We start from the raw sequence: 20,812 nt of genomic DNA on the forward strand, positions 1-20,812 counted from the left end.
GCGACAATCAAGGCCTTGATTGATTAACAATATCTGTAAGTGGGTATGGGAAGGGGTAAGTGCAGCGTACCTATAATGCATTTTCCTATCCTGTTTTACAGTCCCTTTGATTCTTGTTCAAACAATAACTTTTTTTGTAAAGGTACAAAATGGCAGACTGAATGGATTAGAGGAGCTTTTCTTAGGAAAATGATAGGACACAAACTAAAGAGTTACCCGTTCCTAAGCAGAGTGTTTTATGATTTCAAATTGGAGGGTGCATTGTTGTATGTGCAAGATGGCTTTTCTGGTGCTTATGTCTACAGGCAATGAAAAGAAAAATATGTGTTCAAGTGTACATAATCAATATGTCGTAGCTTTTACCTCTGTCTGCTAAAGTAGGGGATGCAAGCTTAAAATTTTCAGTGTTTTACTTTCCGTGGGGGTGTTTGCACAGTGTCCTCTCCCACAATGGGATGCATTCATTTCCTCCTTTCCTTTTCTCTGGAGAGAACCAACATTGGTTCTCCACCAACATTGATGTGCTGGGAAGCCACTTAATAGTGTCTTGCTGCTACAGGTACCCACAGAAGAAGTTTGATATTGGTACCAAGGATCCCATCTCCTGATGCTCCAAAAGTGTAAATCCTCCAGGGCCAGTAGCGGTGCTGTTCAGTGGGGAAATGGCCCCTTCTGTCTGTGTCATATTTTATATCCTGGGCATTAAGGCAGCACTGAACTTAATGAACCCCTAACTTCTGCTTCCGTGTGCAGACCCTGTCACACAGGGGGATTGATCACCCATGGGACTGGGTGTGGTCTAGAGGCCACTTGAGGCTCCTGTCCCATGGGTATGCCCACTGTATTTCTCGCAAACCTACTTGTGCAAATTTCCAGTTGATGGGTCTGTCTCCACAGGACATTAGCCCTTGGATAGTTAGAGTCCTTTGATGTTTTGGATCATGAGTATTTAGTGATTTCAGGTTTTCTAATTCCTCACAGCCATTTTACTTTCAAGTAAAATGTAGTTTTTATATAGCATACTGGAATATCTGGAATAGCTGGGGTATGGAGAAAGGTTTGGCATTTAGATTAGACAGTCTTCTTTCAGATTTCACTATATTCCCTTTTGTTAATTTCTACCATTTGTTAATTTTTTATTCATACACGTATTCCGCATTTATTGAGCTGCTGTGATGTATCAGGGAGTAATATTGAATCCTGAACTGATAAATGTGAATAGTACAATCTTTGCCTTCAGAAGGCTTTCACAATTTGGCAGAGAACAGGAGATAAACGTGAACTTGAAATTCTATCGATGAGTGAAAAATGAAACATGAAAGCATCTGTGTCTAGAGAACAGCCCTAGGAAGGAAAAGATTAATCTCAGGCAGATGAGGGGGGGAATAAATGACTTTAACTTTGCCACCCAGCCCCGGACACCAGTCTCTCTGGGCTGTTGTTGACTTTTCCCAGCTCACAGAGACATCATTAGCAGGCACCGGACTGCCAGGATGGTTTAAAAACTAAAACAAATTTAACAACATCCTGAGCTGGAGGAAATCTTAACTGAAAACTGCAAGGAATAGCTGCCTTAGCATAAGCTGTGCAGAATCTTAAAAGGGAGCAGGTTTTGAGGCCAAGATTTATGTTCAACAGCTAATGCTTTAGAGACAGAGTTATATGTAGAAAAGCTGACTCTGTGTTTGTCCCTTATGGATGCAAATAAGAGGCGCATCTGTAATCCATGCTTTATTTATTTATTTATTTTTTTAGATCCTGACATGTTATAAAAGGTGAGCATAAGGTAAACCAAAGGCCTGTCTGCTCACCCAGGACTGAAATACAGGGAAAGGAGGAACAAGGACCATCAAAGTCAGTTACCACATCGCCCCTAACTGTAGGGGTTGGTTAGCTGTAAATGTCAATAGTCCTAATGAGGACTGTGGAGTAATTTGTTAAATAACTGAGTGAGCCTGCCAGTCAGAAGCTGCTGGGTGAGCGTGCAGCATCAGTTAGAGACAAAGGAAGTCTTGCTTTTCTCTGCATCAAGTGGGCCCTTGGAGGCTCAGAACGAGCTGGTCCAGAGAAAGCAGAAGAAGGAGTGGGGGTGGGATGAGACAACTCAGCCTCCTGAAGTCTGCAGGGTGGTGAAGAAAGAGACCCCTCACTCACACTGGGAAAACACACAGGACCTGAGCTGAGGGTGGAAAGAAAGGCCCACGGTCCCTGGGGAACTTGATAGAGCGCGTCTGACAGCCAGACTGAGTGACCAGCCTCACCATCTGCTCCCACACGTCTCCCCCCAACAATGGGGACTCGGGCAGACCTACTGCCCCTTCCCCTCCCCCACCTTCAGCATGCATTTAAATGAGGCCCCACTACCGGGAGGTGGCTGCTCCCGTGGTGATCCCTCACACACGGAGGGAGCCAGCCCTGCGCCCAGAATGGGAGGCCTGAGGGGAGAGGTTAAAATCTCAGCTGCCCAGAGAGATGATTACGGAGCTGCTCCCAAATTAAGCTGCTTCACTGCTGGTACTTGGGCATGTGTTGGGATAATTGTGCTTGAATACTTAATGCTTGATTGACTTGGCTGTTTTGTGTTTGACCATATTTTGAAATGCGATCTCACTGTTGGGGTAGGCAATTAGCATCGAGCCCACGGGGTTGGAAAGAGTGAAACTGAGTTGCTTCTATGGTGATTTCTGCTTCTTTCCTGGATGCAGCACAGAAAGCTGAGTGTTCTGCTGGGGCTCATTTGCCTATATTTGGATCATCTGGAATTTTGATCTTAAAGAGGAAGTCTGTTAATCCTGAACTTCAGTGTAGCTACCAGCTTTGATCTTTCCGCCTGTGGTTACAGCTAAGCTTTGCTTCCATTCCAAGTGACCTTTGTTCCAGTTCAGCAGGGGAGGAAGAGAATAGGAGAGGAGAGGTCAGGGCTCTGAAAAGGGAGATTCATGCCTGGTATCAGAGAGGCTGGGACAGAATGTGAGTGATAAGTTATGACACAGAATCCAGAATTTCTAGATGGCAGTCAGCTGAGTGGCTTTCGTGCTGTGTCTTGTTCAGTTCTTTGTAACTATGTCTTAATCATCTTCGTATCCCCAGCGCATAGCACAAAGCCTGGGCATTTAGTAAGCATTTAGTAGTCATGTTTGCGAAACATGTATATTAAAGCTAGCACAATTTCTAGGAAAACAGAGAAAGGGCAATTAGCTAATTTTTACAAATCTGTTTAATTTTATTTTCAAATGCCAACTTTGAGCACCACTCAGACAGTGTGTCCCGCTTTATTGGAATAAAGTGTTCCAGTTAAGAATGATAAAAGGCAGACAATGGATCTCACAGATTCAAGAACACTTTTGGGATATCTGAAACTACTGACTCCCTATTATAAAGGAAGGCCAGGCTTCTACTCATTTAACCTCATTAACAGCTGCATAAGCAGGTACCGATTTATTTAAAGAGAAGAAGAAAGTTAACTATGGAATAGTCAGATAACTTAATGTGTATCACTTATCCCTCAGAGGAATGTGCCCAGTCCATACATGAATGTATCACAACCCATTTATTGAGTCTTATGAGAAAAAATAAGAACCAGGGACTGATTACATTTATTATGAAACCTAGGTGATGGGTCTCATAAAATAATTCCAGAAATACAGAAATGTGTGGGCCAGGTCTAAGGCCAAATGTTGATATATGCATGTGGCCGCAATGTCTTTGTTACCTTGCAGGCCAGGCAGTAGCAAAATAGGCCTCTGCGGACTAGGTATGAGCAAAATAAGAGCGGTCGTGGATTTTGGCTCAGTGATGTGAAGTTCAACATATGTGGCATATACAAACTTAATTTATTTCTAAATTGGTTATGAACACTCCTTAATCAAGGCACAACTCTTATATTCTCATTGTTGTCACTGTTTTGAATTAAACATTAAGAAAGATTCTTGGATTTGCATTTGCTCTGGGCTCTTCACTCTTTAAAGCCTTTTTCCTGTCCTGGATATTTAATCAACTCTTTCAAAATTAGTTACTGATACTGCTTCTCTTTTTGTTTCCTCATCTGGAATTGGGGATTTTAATAGCACCTACTGTGTAGAATTGTTGTGAAGAGTAATAAATAAAATATCAAAAATGTTTATAATTGTGTCTCTCATGTAATTTATGGTGATAGTATTTGCAATTATGATGTAATTTGAGCACCTTCTTGTTTGTCGAGGATATAGCCTTGTTCATATTTTTTTCTCTTGAAGTACATGTGACTCTGCTTAAGAAGACTACAGCCTTCTCCAAAAGATGGTGCAGACACATTTATTATAGTAAATACTTTTGTAAGGTCACATAATGAAGTATAATAATTCTCAGTCACTGCCCTAAATTTGAAATTCTAATTATACAATTATCATAAATTCCTAGCAGCTGGGGAGTCTGGGTTAAGTATTAACAAGGCTAAGTATTTTAGTGCATCACGTAAGGCAGAATAGAGTAGTGAATAAGCAAGTGGGTTTGAATTTTGGCTCTTTCAGTTATTAACCTCTTTGTGCCTTGAGATTCTTATCTTTTAATGGAATAATCATATCTACCTCACAAAATCGACAAAAAGATTAAATAATATATGTAAAGGACTTAGCACAGTGTTTGGCTTATATAGAAAGGACCCAATAAATGAATAAGTGATAATGCTGCTGGTGGTAGTGATGAAGAAGATGGTGATGTTGAAGAAGATGATGGTGGTGGTGATCATCATCGTAGGTCACAGAAATTGAAACGTGGGCTTTTTTTTTTTTTTTTTTACTCCTCACGAAGAAACAGTCAAGAGAAGCTTAAGGGGGGCAATTTGGCATCTTAGAAAGCATGTTATGGTTTATTGCAAAGAAGCCAGAGGACATGGATTGGAATTCTCAAAATGAATGCCAGGCTCCCAGTCCCTCTTGGAAGGTTCGACAGAGCTGAGGATGGCTTTGCTGCTATAGTAGCAAAGGATGATCTCCTTCTACCCCTTCTCCCTGCCCTCAGTAATCCCAACTACCATCAGAATAAAGGCACCATTTATTGACTTCCTTATAGGTGCAAGGACTTTACTTGCATTATTTTTTTTAATTTTTTTTTTTTTTTACGTTTTTATTTATTTTTGAGAGACAGAGACAGAGCACACGTGGGGGAGGAGGAGGAAGAGAGAGAATGAGACACAGAATCCGAAGCAGGCTCCAGGCTCTGAGCTGTCAGCACAGAGCCCCACGCAGGGCTCGAACTCACAAACTGAGACCATGACCTGAGCTGAAGTCAGATGCCCAACCGACTGAGCCACCCAGGTGCCCTATTTGCATTATTTTTAATCGCCGTAGAAAATCCTATCTGCAAGTTAGGTGTTATCCCAATTTACAATTGTAAAAAAGTCACTTTGCCAGTGGGGTGGCAGAACCAAGGATTTAGCTGGGGTCTTGCTGACTGCTGACCCTGAGATTTTACCATTGTTTTCTGGCACATGTTACCACTTTAGCACCATCTCAAACGTTACCCTTAACTAAGGTCTCTAAAAACAGTTATAAAGAAACATTTTTGACGATAATTTTTTTTCTCAACTTGAGTTGTGTTTCTCTTCCTCCCCTACAGAGTACAAAATTATCAGAATCCACACATATACACACTTGTGAAACTATAGTGTGAGTCACTACTCTGAGTGGTGTTACATGTAGTTTGGCTGCAAGAAAATGAAACTATCAGGAAACAGTTCCCAAGACCAGTATTTCTATTTTTTACTATTTTGTATAAAAGCAGATGCCAACGAAGAGTGAATCTGAACAAAGTATCCCAGCCCCAGATAGTAAATACATATAATATTAGTTCAGTGTTCTAAAGAGGTTGCTCAAGGTTGGTCCCACAGTAAGTTAGTAATGGAATCAAATTAGAATCCACCCTTGGGGTATTCTTTCCAGCACTCTTTCATGACACCTCTGCAGCTGTTCACGTATTGGAGTTCTAGAACAGAGAGAGAACAACTTTTTAACAAAAGCGGATTGTGCGGGGAAAGTGTTTAACACACTACAGGAATGTGTTAACTAAAGAGAGTGTCTAATTTTTGAGCACTTTTGGAGGTTGCCCACATCTTTGGATATGTGTATCATGTGCATAAACAGCATGTTTACCTCCAGGCCACCACTACACTGGGCATGTTGCAAGGACCATTCATTCCAACTAAACATCTCTGCAGGTGTCAGATGTAGCATACTGTCCCTGGTGGCCTCTCTCTTTTTCTCTCATGGTCTTCTAACTCCTTTTGATATGTCTACTAGCCACCCCCCCCTCCCCCGCCCCGGCAGCTTCTGAATTCCTATTTGTATGTTTTGTTACTGAACAGTTTGTTCTGACATGAGAACTATTTTTAATGAAATTCCACAAAAACTTATCTGCTAATAGTAATCACTTGTATTTGTATAGCTTGTTACACTGTATAAAGTATCCACATATGCATTATTTTATTTGTCTTGTTAACTCTGCCAAGTGGACCAGATAACATGGGTTATCCACATTTTACTACCAATGAAACAGGGTTGAAGAAGCTTTTTAAGACTTACCCAAAGTCACACTGGGTAGTCAACAGTGGAGTTGATCACACTCCTGTCTTCTGAGACCTAACAGGACATTCATCACTGAGATGCATAAGAGTATTTTCACTTCTAGAAAAAATGCCTGAGAAGATTGAAAAGTGCTTAATGTAAAGACTGTGGCCATGTAATTTCAGGCTTTATGGCAGAAATTGGGCAAAGATACTTTGGCGGGTGTCACCTCTTGATTCATACCAGGGACACCTTAATGAAGGAAGGTCATAGGAAGCATTTCTCTAAGATCTTATCCTGCAGTAAATAACTGATAAATTTTTTGTTCAGAGAAAAGGAAGTACATTTTTATCAGTGTCAAGGTTAAACAGAAGTCAGTATCAAGTCAAAAATACTCAGTATTTCTTCCAGTTATGTTCTAGAGCATCTTCATTAGAGGTTTTTAAGTTCTGAAATAGATGTTAACTAAATGAATAGGAGCAATGGAATTTATGGGAAATTCAGATGCAACTAACATGAAATGGTGAAATTAACTACTGGCCATATGTTGTGTATCTATTGGGTCACAAACTCAGGAATTTCCTGGGTGAAATCTGTACTCGCCCTGGTACACGAGGGCATGGAGAGACTCTAAAGAAAGAGGCAGGTGAGTCCAGATTGGTAGGTGGCAGTTTTAATAAGCAAGGGAACTTGTCTGCCCTTCAGCAGCCACAAAAGTTTTGTCTTCAGCAACCACAAGATGAGTAGATCTCTATAGCTGGCCCGCCTCAATCTTAAAAGTCTATATAGAAGCCTTAACTGTGGCCAGTCCTTATGGTTTCAACAGTACCTTACTGTCAAAGATTATGTCCTTGAAACAGCTCCTAGTGGGGGAATGGTGAGTGGAACATACATTCCAAGGATAGGGGAGGGGGTGAGGAGCCCCCACCTGCCTGGATCCAGCAGTCAGGTCAACTGACAGTCATGTGCTCTCAGTGACCTCTTCACCAGCATCATGTTGGCTGTGGATCCCTCACAAGATTCAGTGGCATCATAATTTCTTAGGTTCTTTAGAAAATGAGGGCAAGCACTATAAATACTTTGAGGTGATAGCTGTATTATTTTGGAGCTGTTTGCTTGTATACCCTGAGGTATACAACTTGTATACCCTGAGGAAGAAAAGGTGGCATAGCCATAGTTACCAGTTATATAAAGCTATTAACAGAAGAGATAATGTTGTTGTTAATTGTTATTTTTTCATTTGAATTGAGAATTTGGAATTGTTTGTAGGTGCATTTTTATGATGGTTGCTTTAAAATTATAAGATAATTCTAATATCTGATTAATCTTAGTGTTGGTAGGTGATTGCCTTCCACAGATACAAGGCAACTTACAACTTATTTAAGTTGTAATATACCTGGTTCTCAGTATGACGAATTTTTTTTTTAATTGTATCCGGGACATTTTGGTTATATTTTATGATACTTTGGATCCTATTTAATCTTTTTTTTTTTTTTTTTTTTTTTCAGTAGGGAGTCTCCCTGTTGAGATGTAGCTTGGGGGCTGGATTGGTATCTATGTCTGGCTTCCTGATGCTCTGCCAATACCTCTCTTGCAAGAGTGTGGGGTGGAAATTCAGCTCCCCATTTAGTCCTACTGACCGCTTCCTGAAGAAGGTGGGACATCAGCTTGTACTGCCTGCGTTGTCTCCATGTGGTGTGGTAAGATTGAACCCTGCTGACACCACGGAGGGGGAAAGCAGAGGCCTGACTTGCCTACTTTGTTCTGCAGGGCAGGGCAGAAACTCCCTGCTGGCACCCAGAGACAGGAAGCAGGGCAGAGTGCTGAGTGCTAACTAACCACCCGCATCCCCCTCATACTTCCTGCCACCACCTCACTGATGCTGGGTGGGCATAGAGGTTCAGCTGCCCTCTGGGCTCCACTGACATGGGGGCGGAGGGTGCTGGATTCACTACCCAGTAGGAATGGGAGGCTTTGCAGGCCACTGGACCTCACAGACTATCCTGGCAGGGGTGTCCGTGTGGCACCGATTACTGATGTGGGGAGGAGAGTGGGGTGCGGCAGAACATCTGCTCCCTACTCAGCCCCCTGAAACCATGGGGGTGGGAGGAATGCAGTTTTTCTTTTCCAATTTCCTAGAGTACGGCAGTATTGCCAAAAAGGTTTTCTGCTGATAGGCTACCCTTTTCCTAGTTTGGCTGGAAGAATAGGCTTTTCTTAGAGTGCTTCCCCCCACACACCCCCCGGTCTGTGCATGTTGGTGGTTTCTAGTTAGAGGCTTCTGCAGCGCCATATCTGGTGTGTATGGGGGAGCGGGGGTGCCATGTGGTTCCTCAAGTCTGGAGATTCCTAGGAAGTCTGTCTTCTTCTTCCCACCTTTTGGAGTTTTTCAGCTTGTCTGTGCTCTTACGTTCACGAATTTTTACCTGTGAGAGAGCGGACCTTTGCCTTTGTAAAAGGGAGAAATGGGACTACTCCATCTTAGAACTAGAGGTCCTGTAACCATTTTTAAAGAACTCTCTGGCATTCAGTTTGGTCAGAATATCTGCATGACCTTGTCAAAGGAGTCGTGTGTGTGTATGTATGCTCACAAAGATGTATTTGAATGACTAAAATTGTCCTTCTTCTAATACCCATTATATTTTGCTTCCTTTCACACACACACACACACACACACACACACACACACACACACACATTTTGTGGTGTTCTTGTTGATCTGTCTTGAAAGTTTACTTGCACTTTTCTTTTACCCCAACTCCAAGCTCTTTCCATATCTTTCCCCGTGATTCCTTGCCTTCGGTTTGATGTAAAAAGTCAAGAGTAATCCCAAGTATCTACCTATTATTTTCCATCTGTTTGCTCATGTTGTGGGTATTATAATTTGTCTTAGTGGCCATGCATGGAGCTTAAGCTCAGAACTCTGACTATTCACCTTTGTATCTGTAGCATCTGGGCTCAGTACCTGAGACCTCACAGATTCTCAGTGACTATTTGTTGAATAAAGTACCCATATAAGCACATCATCTATTCACACTTGTATCTCTATGGAAACCCTTCTTTGCATAGCCTTATTTGCAGCTTCTTAATTTATTTGAGAGTGAAAGGTATGGCCTCCCTGATATTGAGCCATCTCACTGTGTAACCTTGGGTAGTTCAGTATTTCAGTTATCTATTGTTGTGTAATAAGATACCTTATCAAAAACTTAATAGCTTTTGGTGCGCCTGAGTGGCTCAGTCAGTTAAGTGCCCAACTTTGGCTCGGATCATGATCTTGTGGTCTGTGGGTTCGAGCCCTGCACAGAGCCTGGAGCCTGCTTTGGATTCTGTCTGTCTGTCTGTCTCTCTCTCTCTCTCTCTCTCTCTCTCTCCCCCCTCTCTCTCTCCCTCTCTCTCTCTCCCTCTCTCTCTCTCTCTCTCTCTCTCTCTCTCTGCCCCTCCCTGGTGTGCACTCTGTCTTGCTCCATCTCTTAAAAAGAAATAAACATTAAAAAAATTTTTTAAATACCTAATAGCTGTTGTGTTTTGTTTTGTTTTTAAGGGAGAGAGAAAATGCGTGAGGAGGGGAAAGGGGCAAAGGAAGATAGAGAATCCTAAGCAGCTCTATGCTTAGTGTGGAGCCCAATGCACAGTTCAATCCCACAGGGTCATGACCCTGAGATTATGACCTGAGCTGAAGTCAAGAGTTGGATGCTTAACTAATTGAGCCAGCCAGGTGCCCCAAAACTTAGTAGTTTAAAACAATAATGATTTTGCAATTTGAGTAGAGCTTGATGGAAACACCTTATCTCTGTTCCATTTACCATCAGGTGGAGTGTTCTGACTTGCTCTAGAGGATATACTTCCAAGGTGGCTCACTCACATAACAAGTCGGTGCTGACTGTTTGCTGGGAACTCAACTGAACCTGTCAGCCAGGGGTCTTGATAATTCTCCACATGAGCCTCTCCACATGGTTGCTTGGGCTTCCTCACAACATGGTGGCTGGATTTCAAGAGGTAGAAGCTGCCTTATTAATCCATGGTTTAGAAGACTTGTAATATTTCTTTCTTTGCACAATATTGCACAAATCATTCTTAGATCTAGCATAGAGTCAATGTAAGGAGGGAATGTAAGCTCCATCTCTTTATGGGAGTTGCAGTTTGTATGTAGAGGGAGAAACTGAATTATTTGGGGCCATCTTTGGAGACTAACTCTCTTCCTTCAGTTTCTTTATCTGTAGAGTGTCAAATGGGCAACAATAATGCATATATCATAGACTAACTATGAATGTTCTAGGAGAAAATGTATGTATCAAGTTTAGAATGATTCTTGGCACGTGGTAAGTGGTCAATACATTTTAGCTACTAAGGCTAATTTTTCTTGGTATGAGAATGGAGAATTGCAACAAAATGCTAAGTTAGAGAAGAACATACCTTTTCCTCCATGGAATTTGTGATATCTTCTCATGAAGTCCAGTTAGACAAGTTTAATATTTCCTTTGATCGCTTCAATTAATGCATTTTCTTTGATTTGCTTCTATTTCTTAAAAAACCAATAAAGGTTTAAAAAAAAAGAGAGAGACCTCAAATTAGTAGCCATCAAGTGGAAGGAATAACCCACAATTTTGTTGTCTAATAACTTTTGGTGTCTTTGTTAGAATTCTTTTTCTTTTCACACTCACTTGCGGGTATTCTTGTTCTTGATGTCACTTTTCAGTCCCTCCACATTGCACTTTGAAAAAGCAGTTCTCTCAAGAGATATAATGAAGGATATTGGAATGGCATGCCCTGGGAAGCTGCTCTTGGCCCGGTCTTCGGAAGCACTCATGTGCAGAGTTATTCCTTTAGGAAAGTTACATATCAGCAGAGGTCATCAGCCAGATAAAATCCAAGGAATAACCAGGTAACTTCCAAGTCACGTAATCTCTACGTTTTAGCAATTCCAGCAAAGTAATTTCTTGTTACTATAGACAGGGAGTGATGCAGAGTGCTGCTAAAATTCTTAAGTTCATTATTTCTAGCAGTTGAAATGTCAGCCAGGTCAAAGTGCATGGTGTCTTTGTAACTATCTTGATTTTGTACAAAAAGATCCATCATGTTTGTGCTAGGTTCTAATAGCACTGCTATCCTCTATTCTTGTATTTTGATTCTGTGTCTATACCTGTAATTTTTCCAAGTGATTAAGACCACGAGTTATTTCTTCTACAGCTGACATTTCCTTATGTGATTATTCATCTCTTTAGTTGTTTTAACAGCCACGTTTTATTAATGATCATTTGCTGTGCAGTAATAAACTCTGTATCATTTAGTCCTTCTGGAATTTCCTGATCCTTGATTACAGTGTAACATATCGCCTGATTAATTGCTCATCATTGCTGTTTTCAGCTTCTGCATGAACTAGTTAAGGTTATTTTTTCCCTTTTTGGTTTTACCATCCCCTGAAGATTTTCATTTTCAACAAATGTATTAGTTGTCTTCCACTTCTGTCACTTACTTTTTTGCATTCCCTGATAGCACAGAGCATATACTGACTCCTTGCAAATGGTTACCGTTTACTCGTGTTTCAGTCGAGCACAGTGATTCTCAGATTTTAGTGTGCCTTAGAAGCACTTGGAGGGCTTGTTAAAACATAGATTGCTGGGTCCCACTCCCAGAGTAGGTCTGGGTATGGCCAGAGAATTTGTATTTCTAGCAAATTCCCAGGGGTGCCCATGCTGCCTGTCTAGGACCAAGAGTGGAGAACGACTAGCATAGCAGGTTAGAATAGTGGTTAAGGGCCTAAGTTCTGGGTTCAGCTAATATGGGTTCAGACAACAGCTACCAATCTTGGGAAAGCTAAGGTCTTACAAAACTTCAGTTTCTGCATTAGTAAAATCAGAAGAGGGCCAACCTTTTAGACTCCTTGTAAGGATTAGATGAGATAATCCCCATAAAGCACTTAGTACTGTGGCAAGATGTCGATGCTCAATAAATGTTAGTATTGGTATATTTTACAAGATATAAGGAATTAATGTTCAAGTTTAATTACCAAAATTAAGAAAATGTGCCTCCTTTCACAAATTGGTCACTCTTCTTTGGATCTTGATTTTCTATATTGCTGAGTTAGAAATGCTATTTAAAAAAAAAAAAAAGATTAGCCATGTGGACAGAAAGATGCAGTAGAGAGATCATGAGATTTGGAATCGGGAAAACGCCTGGGTTCTAGTCTAGACTCTGCTATTCCTGGCTTTGTGACTCACAGCAATTTTCTTCTCTCTCGGATCCAAGTTTCCTGTAAATATCTTCTAAAGTGGTGACATAAATGGTAAGGATTGTTATATGGATCAAATGAGCTAGATCATTTGGTAAGTTTATTTGAGTTTAATGTTCTATAATATTATTGTCATTTTTATTGAGAATAAGGGGCTATCACAATTTTTTATTCACTGATTCGTTATCATTGTGGAAAGTCATGCATCTGTGGAGTAACAATTATTGAAAAAATTTTTTCATTAGAATTGTTTTGAGGTGGTATTGACTCTAACTGGGAATTTGTAAACGCTTACATATGTGACATGTTATTTTCTATTAGTAACCTAGTTAGATCTCTTTCTTATTGGCTGAAATGCTGGCTCATCTTCCGAACTTTTTACCTGGAGGGAATTGACATCTGAATGACCATATTTTCAAATGATGCTGAGGGAGAGAGAAATAATTATGCTATATCTGATAATGATTGGACCAAAAATGCACTTAGAGAAAGCTTTGTTCTCATGGTGTGAGTTGCTGAGTTTTGATAATAGATTTTAGAAAAAAAATCAGGGACTTCTTTGCATTGGATACTACAAGATTCTTTCAGAAGAGGAAAGAAGTTACACGTAATCAAAAATTTTAAATGTAGTGTTAAACACTGTGTTTGAAGATACCAAAATGAACTACTCACATTTCATGCTTTCAATGCATTTTTCTGTTGAAGAAAGCAGAACGACATGCAAAAGTCACGACATACGTTCCAAAGAAGGCCGAGTCAGGGGGCAGGGGCGATGCTGAGGGAGACAAAGGCAGGGAGATTGTTTCTGGCTGGGGAACCAGCACCCTCCCATTTTCAGGCTGCGTGCTGAGCCACATTAAGCCAGTGTGTCTGAGTATCATAAGGAGCCTGAAAAGGACTTTGTGAGCCCAATTTATTGACCTTCACAAAGGATTATATTTAAACCATCTCTGACAGATGAGAATCTATCCTCCATTGGGGGAAGAAATCCTTCCCTTGAAGGAGATTTTATAACCTTCCTTATTAACTCATTTCAGTATTTACCATCCTTTGCTTGCTGCACAGAAACCTGTTTCAGCTGCCACAGGAACATCAGGATTTGTCCTCTCTGGACTTGCTGAACACAAACTTACATCTTTATGTAACCAAGCATTGTCATCTCTCAGGGGCCGCCATGTCACCGTCTCATCAGTCGATTACACAATTAAACAATTCTCTAGGAATCAGGATATAGTCATGGGTAAGAGCATCAAGGGTCAGGCAGTTCCAGATTAGAGTATTGGTTCCGTCACTTTCTCGTACCTGTGACCTTGGGAAAAGTTACTTAAAACCTCCAAGCCTCAATTTTCTTACCCATACAACTAGGGTAATAAACACAACATGTCTACCTCCCAGGGTTATTGTGAAAATGAGATTAGAAAATGCATGTTTTAGGTTGGGCTACATGAAATCATTAATATGTGCCCATTTTGACCACAAAAATAGCAATCTCAAGTGGTTCACACTAATAAGTGGCTTAGCAAGGTACCTGAATTTTATCAAAGATTTGACATTAATAACAATTTTTAGAAACACAAAACTTTAATAATGTATTAACATATATGATGTTAATCTAGTATATATAGCGTAATATAATAATCATATTATTATTGTCATCATTGTTATTGCCGTGGTGTGCAATATTCAGTGTAGGTGCTAGAGGATATTCCTGCAAACAAACCATTCTGATTCCTGGTGCTGTGTGTGATGCCATAAATGTGTGGAAGATAGAGCGTCTAGGTCGGCCTGCAGAGGTAAGGGAAGGTGCCCAAGAGGCAGCAGCACTTGAACTGGGTTTTCTAGGGTCAGTTGGAGATTTCTGGATAAACAAACCTAGGGAGGAAGATAGAGCAGAAGAAAGAGCATGGACCTAAGCCACAGAGGTGGGAGGGAATAGGGGACACTCAGTGACTCACGGTGATTCTGTGCGGTGAGAACATAAACTGGGACGTGGGGGTGGAAGGAATTGAGAACGGAGGAAGGAAGAAAGAAATGCCTTGAAAGAAAGGTAGATTTTACTGGGGAAGTGTCATGACTGGTTTTGCCAGTTTGGAAGCTTCCTCTGGAGGTTTTTTGGAGCATGACTGGCCTGGAGCAAGGGTGGACGCAGAGGGATGTGGAAGGAGGCTACTGCAGTGGTCCAGCTGAGCAGTAACGTCAGCTGAACCCAGGGCGGTAGCAGTGTGCTTGGAGAGGAGTGGATGCAAATGATATGTTTATGTTTTAAAGGTCCTAGTGATGTGTGGGCTCAGTCAAGAGGGTGACATACAAGTTGACTTGTGCGTGTGTGGCTTGGGCCCTGGTCACACTGTTCCTGAGATACAGGACATAGGAGGAGCAGGAGGAGAAGACTGGGGCATGGAAACAGGGTGGGAGAGCGCTGAGGACATAATGAAATGAGCTTTGGGCATGTTGTGTTCAGAGTGTATGAGAGCATTCCATCCATATCCTCTGACTTTCCTAGGGACTGATGTCTCTGATCTTACTGCCACATAAGGTGTCCTTGAGTACGTACCAAGGAACTCATGAGGCTCTTGCCTGGGCAGTTTGGGAAGATTTCACATTAGATCTCAGTTTCGTTGGAGTCTTGCCTCCCTGAGGACATTGGTCATATACCTGTGCTTATTAGATAATGGTTGAGTACAAAAGGTAGCTAACACTAATAAATAGAACATTTACTACGTGTTAGGCACTATTTCAAGTGCTTTCTGTTAAAACATCATTTAATTTTAGCAACAACTGTATAAGGTGGGTAGTACTCTTTTTTTAAAGTTTATTTATTTTGAGGCGGGGGGGGGATGGGAAGAGAGAGAGGGAGAGAGAGAATCCTGGGCGGGCTCTGCACTGTCGGCACAGAATCCAACACAGGGCTTCATCTCACAAGCCATGAGATCATGACCTGAGCCAAAATCAAGAGTCAGACACTTCATGAACAGAGCAGCCCAGGCGCCCCAAGGTGAGTGGTATTCTTAACCTCATTTTGTAAACGAGGAAATTGAGGCTTGTGGTGGTGGAATGACCTATCCAAGGTCCTATAACTAATGAGTGGTAAAGCCGGGGTGCACACTGAGATGGAGGTCTCCAGGGATTGTGTTCCTAGAAAAATGCCTAGGTGTATAATTTGGCCTAGGCTGGAGAATTGAATTGTAAGTTCCCTGTCTGTCGGGGTGATTACAATTGGATTTTAGTGTTGTTAAAGCAAGCCTTATTTGGTCCAAAGTACTTCACATAGTGCTCTAAGGTTTGTAGATTCCAAAATCTAGTGTAGGGGTTAAAATTTCCTCTGTCTAATCCACATTCTCCAATGGGAATGATTCTAGGTTTTGGTCCTAATCTTACTGTATCTGGTGTATTATTTCATTTTGCATTCTAGTTTGGGGCTTCTAGTCTTAGGAGTCAGAGAGGAGTTACAATTCCAGGTGATATTTAGTCTCTGCGGTAATTTAAATTCATTGCTTATTTTTAACTTTGATGGAAATAGAGATTTTTGTCTTCTGTTTTCTCTTCTTCCTCCCTGAGCCACCTGTATGATGTGCTGGTGTCCAGCATTGTTACAATCCCTCCATTCATCCTTGCTGTGAACTACGTGTTTGTGTTTCCCCAAAATTCATATGTTGAAGCCCTAAAGGTGGGAGGTGGGGTTTTGGGGGAGGTAATTAAGTTTCGATGAGGTCATGAGTAGAGAGCCCTCATGATGGAATTATACCCTTAGAAGGAGAAGGATGCCAGAACTTCCATTTTGCCATGTGAGTACACAACAAGAAGGCAGTATCTGCAAGAGGACCTCACCAGTCCCCAGAACCATGAGAAACATGTTTGTTTGGAGCTGGACACTGCAGCATTTACAGAATGGTACACACAGCTTCTGCAACTCCTTTTACTATGGGCAAATAAGTAGTTAGCTTTTCTGACTACCAAGATAAGAGTGTGTAGGAACCATCTCTGCTTTCCTAGGTGAGAAAGGTGGCTGTTGTTAAATGGTTCCAGGTCTTTTGTAATGACTCTTAGAACTTTGATAGTAGTAGAAAACTTTGGGAGAATCTTCTAAGTGAGAAGCTGTTAAGAGCCTAAGGGGCATGAACGGGTCTGGGAGAATTAGCCATGGAAGACTTACCCATTCCTAGAATCCATGTTGATCAGTAACATTGGTTCTGAAAATGGCTTAGAGATAAAAATATCTTTCACAGAAAGATGAAGGTCTCCTTTCACGAGAAAAGGAAGATGCCACGTTTTTCTACAAGCTTTGTAATGGCCTCAGCTAATATAAATCATGGATGGGTGTGGGAATAGGAATAAAAAAGGCATGGTTGCTAGATTCCTTTCAAAGAACAATCTTCATGAGTCATAGTGACTGATTACTATGTGTAATGAAAGATAGGAATGTCAGTGATGATGGAGTTTTCAAGCCTGCCTAAGTGGGGAAATGTTGGTGTTATTGATGAAGGAAAGGAATTAAGCATGCTGAGCCCAGTGTGGATGGAAGGAAAAGGACGAGATCAGTTTGGCAAGTGTTCATTTGAGGGGAGAAAATGGAACAGCCAAGTAGGCATGTTCAGCAGGAATCAAAGACAACACAGCAGGAGCTCGAGTGAGAGAACAAGGTGGAAGGTATAAATTTGGGTGTCATTTATACAGGCATGATCCCAGAAGCAGACAGAACATTTGCAGCAGAAGAAAGAGCTCAGCACCTAGGCTGAATTTTCAGAAATGCTGAGAATTCAGAGTTAGGGGACAGCAAGGAGAAGAAAATCCAGGGGTGGAGACAGATCAAGCAAGGAGGTAGAATGACTTATTCTGGAAGTGGGTGGAGGCCATTTCAAGGCCTCAAGACAGGTGATCAATATGTCCTTGAGCTTCTTATTCAAGAAATGTGTCAGTAAAGGAGGAGTAATAAAAGGTGGTGGCTAGAGCAGACACCAAGATCATACTGAAATTTTCTTTCAAGGTGAAGGAGAAACACACAGGTTGGGTTGGAAGTCTACGCAGAGGGAAAGTTTGAAGATGCCAGTGAAGGGGAATAAATATAGCAACAGTATCTCTCAGATGGGATCTAGCTTTAGAGAAAAAGGGCATAGATTCCTTTGAGTTGGAGAGAAGGACAAGAAGGGTAAAAATGAAGGTTGAAAAAGATCTTTTTAAAATGAAAGTGTTAAAGAAGGGACTCTCTAAAGTTGCTCCTTAAAAATAGAATGCGGAGTTATTTATCAAGTAAGAATGTGGATTTCAGAAGAAGTAAGAGATTTTGGAGTAGCTATTGGTAGATGTTAACTAATCACCCACAAATGAGGAAAGAACTTTCAGCTAAGTAGCGAGTTGCTGAATTTGAGTAGCAATCACAAAATAAATATTTGTTGAGTTCCTTCTAAGTACCAGGCACGTGTACTTGAAGCCAGAATATAGGCTTACATCTTTTACTAGCAATTCTCTGTGACCAAGGCTCAGGGATACAGAGAATCAAGGGAGAGGACTCTAGAGTAGAAGGAAGGACCATCCTGAAGAACATGGTGGGCAGGCATCCAGAGTGCCAGGCCACTCATAACATATTCTTCCAGATTCTGATACTGTTTCTTCTTGTATATGGACAAAACTCACCACCTTCAACATTCCTTAGAAAATTACATCTGGATGTGGGGTTCCTGGGTGGCTCAGTCAGTTAAGCATCCTACTTCAGCTCAGGTCATGATCCCACGGTTTGTGAATTCAAGCCCCACATCAGGCTCTCTGCTGTCAGCCCAGAGCCCACTTTGAATCCTCTGCTCCCCTCTCTCTCTGTCCCTCCCCCACTCTCTCTCTTAAAAAAAAATGAATATTAAAAAAAATTACATCTGGATGTTAATAAGCTGGAGTCAGGAATAAGGAATAGTTCCCAGAAAGGGGGGAGAAAATTAGCATTCTTTGGAAAAACAAATAAATGAATAATTTTTAATAATGATGTTTGATCTTTTCAGCAGTTTTATTAGGACTCACTAGGTATGGCTTTCTTTGTATTTGTCCAGAATATTCATGAATAGTAGAATGGATAAGTAAAGTGTTGGCAAGTGTTCATTTGCCAGTGGAATACTATACAGCTAGGAAATACTATACACAATGGAATACTATACAGCTAGGAAAATGAATAAACTACAGTTACACACAACAGCGTGGGTGAAGTTCACAAACATTCTGTCGAGTGAGAGAAGACTTACACAAAAGAATACATATTTTTTTCATTTATTAGGAAGTTGATATGTGATGTTAGAAGTCAGGAGAGCTTTACATTTGACTAGGAGTGATAGTATGAGAAGTCTGCTAATGTTCTATTTCTTCATCTAGGTGGTTTCATTTGATCTAGCTGGTTTCATCTAAACTAGGTATTTACCTTGTGATAATTCATCGAGTTATATACTTCAAGTTTGTATGCTCTCTGTAGTATGTTACACTTAAAAGGTTTGTTTTTTTTTTCCCTACAGATATGCTTGTTATCAATGGGAAGAAAAAAAGAAACCCATTTGAATTTAGTTTGAAGAAAGCAAACTGAAAATCTATTGAATATCACAGATATAATATTCCACTCTTTATTTTACAGACTAGGAAACAAACATTTAGATCTAGTAAATGCCCGATTTTAGGTCTCAGAGATAGTACAGGGTTAGAACTGAAGGCCATTCTTGAATTCCAAATCAAAATCCAGAGCTTTTCACCAATCTCCCATAATATACACATAATATACATAAATCCTTTTAGCTCTCGAACCAAAGACTGCATTCATTCATTCATTCATTCATTCGGCATCTGTTGTGGGCCAGTCATTGTGCTAGGTTCAGGGTCTCTTGTCTGCTTCCCTGTAGCCCAGTGAGCGTTGTAGTACAAAAATAAACAGCTCTAAGGAACACATGTTGGGAGCTATTAGAGCCCAAGTAGATCAGGGATGTTGTCCTAGAGGTGTATTTCATGTGTGTTAGATATTCTGGGAGGCACGCGTTCAGTGGTTAGGTGGGTAAACTGGGGTAACACTGCCTGGGTTGAAGCTTTGGCCATATCACTTACCTGCTAGGCATTATGACCAAGCTGCATAACTTCAGCTTAGTCACACAATCGCTCTGTGCTTCAGTCCTCTCAGCTTTAAATTGGGGTCAAATTCTGGAAGTTAATATACATAAGTGCTTAGGAAGGTTCTGGGCACATAACAGCAGGTACCAAGGATGAAGGGAGGCTCATTGGGAAAAGTCTGCCTCAGTGGATAGGAGCATTTTCTTACTGACGTTGTTTAGAATTGTCAACACATGGTAGTCAAAAAAGCAGACTTGTTTTTGTTTGGGGGGGTGGTATTACTGTTTTTTAAATTCTCTACAGATGATTCAACTCCTTATTGCTTGCATCTGAAGCAGATCCTCCCACTACCCACCACCCCCCCCACTCCCAGCCTCTATATCACCAGGTACATAGTAAGCACTACATAAATGCATGCTAGTGTTATTCTTTAGGTTTGGAAGGCCACGGAGCAATTCCCCCAGAGGAACTGGGGGGTGGGGGTTGGTAGGATGGGAGGAAAAGGCCATCCTGACAGAGGGAAATAGCACTTGCAAAGGCAAGTAGGTGAAAAGATTGTGTTCATTCAAACCATCAGTTAATACTCAAACCAGGAAGAGAGCAGGGCTTTCCTGAGGATAGTGGTTCCATTATTGGAAAGGAAAGCGAATCACTGTGAATTTTACTTTGACAGGCATCAATGAAGGCCACTCACAGTTTCACATGAGATCCTTCTGCCTTCAGTTCAACATTTTCCCCACTCCTCGGCATTGTACTTGGTTGCCTTTCTGCTCTAGAGAGTCAAGGATGGCTTGAAGATATTCACCCTTGAGAGTGTAATTCTGCCAACAAGCTATTTCTGTGCAGTGCTTCTTACTGCACCCAATGTGAGAGCCTACTTTGACGGTAAGAATAATCAACTGCTTTGTCTTCTAGAGGGTTCTTAATGCCAACAGTCCGTACTTCTCTATGAGTGCAATTAAATAAAGGGAGGTAC

The 20,812-nt window shown here is 41.2% G+C and overlaps 1 long non-coding RNA gene across 6 annotated transcripts in view; it reads left to right on the top strand.

Annotated features, from left to right (window-relative positions):
- Positions 1–4,148: 4,148 nt before the first annotated feature.
- The window catches only part of LOC106986380 (uncharacterized), a 47,678-nt gene continuing 31,014 nt past the window's right edge, over positions 4,149–20,812 (top strand). For 3 of the 6 annotated variants that reach the window (XR_008291162.1, XR_008291160.1, XR_008291164.1), the window contains exons 1-4: positions 4,149–5,294; positions 8,048–8,194; positions 10,349–10,535; positions 11,236–20,721. This is a non-coding gene — a long non-coding RNA (uncharacterized LOC106986380). Of the gene's footprint in view, positions 5,295–8,047; positions 8,240–10,348; positions 10,536–11,235; positions 20,722–20,812 lie in introns of all 6 variants that reach the window. The other 3 variants (XR_008291161.1, XR_008291163.1, XR_003413923.2) reach the window with 3 other exon arrangements.

Source organism: Acinonyx jubatus, chromosome D4 (genome assembly GCF_027475565.1).
Source record: "Acinonyx jubatus isolate Ajub_Pintada_27869175 chromosome D4, VMU_Ajub_asm_v1.0, whole genome shotgun sequence".
Taxonomy (NCBI): domain Eukaryota; kingdom Metazoa; phylum Chordata; class Mammalia; order Carnivora; family Felidae; genus Acinonyx; species Acinonyx jubatus.